Consider the following 2,938-nt stretch of genomic DNA (forward strand, 5'->3'; position numbering starts at 1 on the left):
ATGAGGCAAGTCCAAGCCTGGAATTTCATAGATAAGGATGCTGAAACCTAGAGACGAATGCCTTACAGGGGAACCTAACAAGCTAATGGCAGAGTGGAGATAAAAATCAAATTCTCCCCACACCTAGTCCCATTATGTTCCTCTATGACCAGCTGCCTCACTCCCACCCCCATGTTGATGTGTTATGCATACATAGCCAAGGATGACAGCTGACACAAATTTTGCTGGCAATATCACAGTCCCCTCAGTCCTTGGAACTTGGGCCATAAACATGAATACACCACCTGACCCCTATCAGGATGTGTGTCATAGGAGCCAATGTCATAGGAGCACAACACCCTATGAACGTTCCTAGTGAGGGCATCAGGGTAGGTTCTGAGGAGCAAGCTTGTCATGATCTGTGTGCCCCTGTGTGTAAATAAGCTTCCCCCATCTAGTAGGTGCCCTGGACCAAGCAGCTCTGAACACACTTCCTGGCACGCTCCTTACACTTCCCTTTGCTTCCATGTGCTGGGGCAGAAGTGTATACACGCGGACACACCTGCCCACGCTCATCCTCTGGTGCCATGGGAGCTGCGGGGCGATGATGGGACTTCTGTTCCACTTTCCCTCTGGCTGTAGGAGCTACATATGCCTGCCCAGCTGGCAGCTTGGCCAGGAGCATTTGATTAGAGAACTGCAGAGTAATTGCCTTTAATTGTGCAGCCTAAATGGAGCAGGGAATTGGATTGCAGGTTTTATCTCTCCTATTGCTCCCCACAACCCTCAGCACTGGTGGGCCCTGGTGGCAGGGCAGGCCCGGGCCCTGAGCAAGGTACCAAGTAGTTACTGTAACGGAAAGTAACAGCTTCCTTTGCTGGGCTGTTGTGTGAAGGGAGAGAAAGTGGAGCAGTTGGGGACAGCAATGGGAGAGGTCAGGGGCTTCCTTGCCATGCCCCCAATCTGTCACTGTACAGTAAACAAAATCCATTTTCCCCAGAATCCAGGGGACTCCACCCTCTCCCTAGCTCCCAAGTTTTTGCAGAGGCTACCTCCCCAAATCCAGTCCTTTTCAAACCCAGCTTTCCATAATTGCTCTCATCTGCCATCACTCCTGTGTGTAAGTAAATGTTAACTCATCCCTCTCCATTCCAAGACCTCCTCGCCCTTTAAGCCATCATAGAAGCAAGACCCTATTTCACTTTCTCTGTTCTTTTCTCTTTTCCAGACCTATTTCTCCTTTTTCCAAATCCTGTTCCACATTCCCATCCTCCTGTACTGATCCCTTAGCCCACTGGACACAGTGCGACAGACCCAGGGAGTAATGGAGACCCAGACCAAAAGAGAAAAGACAGAAGGCTGGGAGCCACAAAGAGATAGGGACCAAGGAAAAGACACATGGAGCTGAAAAGGGGTGGGTGTGGGGAAGGTGGCCAGTCCCTGTGGATGAGGTGGGGGTCACAGTGGGTCTTGGCTACTCTGGTCTATGCCTATCTCTCACTCAGCTCTTCTTCAGAGCATGCTACTGAGTGCCCACTATGTGATACTTGACCCCTCAGACTCCAGATGCCTCCTCTCTCTACAGTGATGGGCATTCTGTTTTTCCCACTAGTTTGCAAGTGAGTGAAAAGGTGAATATGTGGTGCAGGAGATCAGAACCATGCAAGGGTGAGGTCCTACAGAAGGACCTCAGAGGTGAATTAGGGGTACAATAGGGGGTGCCATGGGGAACTCTGTGCTACATACAGGAGGAGAGGTCAGCACTAGGGAGATGTCTTTCTCCCAGACCTCCTTCTTACCAGGTTAACCTGAAGTCCTCACGGCCCCCATAATGCAGAGCTCCTCTGTGCTCAGGCTAGGAATCGTTCCCTCCCCTAGTCTTTCACTGCATTGCTTGGGCTTCTGGTTGTAGCATCATCACTGCTGCCTTGTATTAAAAGTTACTCATGTGTGCATGTCTCTGCCTCTCCCACTCTCCTGGAAGCCCCAGGAGAAGAGAGGCACTTTGATTTACCTTTCTCATTCCTTCAGTCCCAATGATACTCCTTCGTATTAATGACTCCCAATTATAAAATGCCGACTGTGTGCCAGGCACCATGGCAGATGCTTTATGCACATTGTTCCAAGCATTAGGAACCACCACCAAAACCCAAACCCAAACTCACTGCCGTCGAGTTGATTCTGACTCATGGAGACCCTATGTGTTAGAACTGCTCCATAGAGTTTTCTTGACTCTGATACTTACTGAAGCTGTTCACCAGGCCACTCTTCCATGGTGCCATTGGGTGGGTCCAAACTGCTAACCTTTGGGTCAGGCACAAACCATTTGTGCCACCCAAGGACCTTAACCTACTACCTGGGAAATAAGACTCAGGAGCTAGTTGACAGCCATTGAGTGGCAGAGGTGGGATTACAACTCCGGTCTTAGCTCCATTGTCCATGTTCCTGGCACTATGCCACAGCGAGAAATGTCTCCTAACATTTGGCTACTAACCAGAAGTTCAGCAGTTCAAACCCACCAGGTGCTCTGCAGAAGGAAGATGGGGTGATTTACTTCCATAAAGACTTACAGACTTGGAAACCCAATGGGGGTCTCTATGAGTCAGAATCAACTCAATGGCAGTAAGTTTGAGAGTTTATCCCAAAGAGAAGTGTTGGTGCCCCTTAGTTCTGCATCTGTCTGCCACTTCAGTACCCCACTTTATGTCTCAAACTTCTATCTTTATCTCATCTTTACCTTATCTCTATCTATCTTTTATCTTTATCTTGGGAGGGCAGGATACCTTAGATCTGAAGCTGGTGGGTGACAAAATGACTTTCCTAGCACACACCCACAAACCACAGGAGAAGCTTTGATTTAAATACCCCTACTCTGGTAGCATAGTGCCTAAGGCACTTGACTGCTAATCAGAAGGCTGGCAGTTCAAACCCACCAGCCACTCCTCAGAAGGAAGATGGG

The 2,938-nt window shown here is 49.2% G+C and overlaps 1 pseudogene; it reads right to left on the reverse strand.

The window, feature by feature from the left end:
* LOC103202835 overlaps positions 1-2,420 on the reverse strand; it is a 16,376-nt pseudogene extending 13,956 nt beyond the window's left edge.
* Between the last annotated feature and the right edge of the window lie 518 nt (positions 2,421-2,938).

Source organism: Orycteropus afer, unplaced genomic scaffold (genome assembly GCF_000298275.1).
Source record: "Orycteropus afer afer isolate SDZICR_OR568_19922 unplaced genomic scaffold, OryAfe1.0 scaffold00193, whole genome shotgun sequence".
NCBI lineage: Eukaryota > Metazoa > Chordata > Mammalia > Tubulidentata > Orycteropodidae > Orycteropus > Orycteropus afer.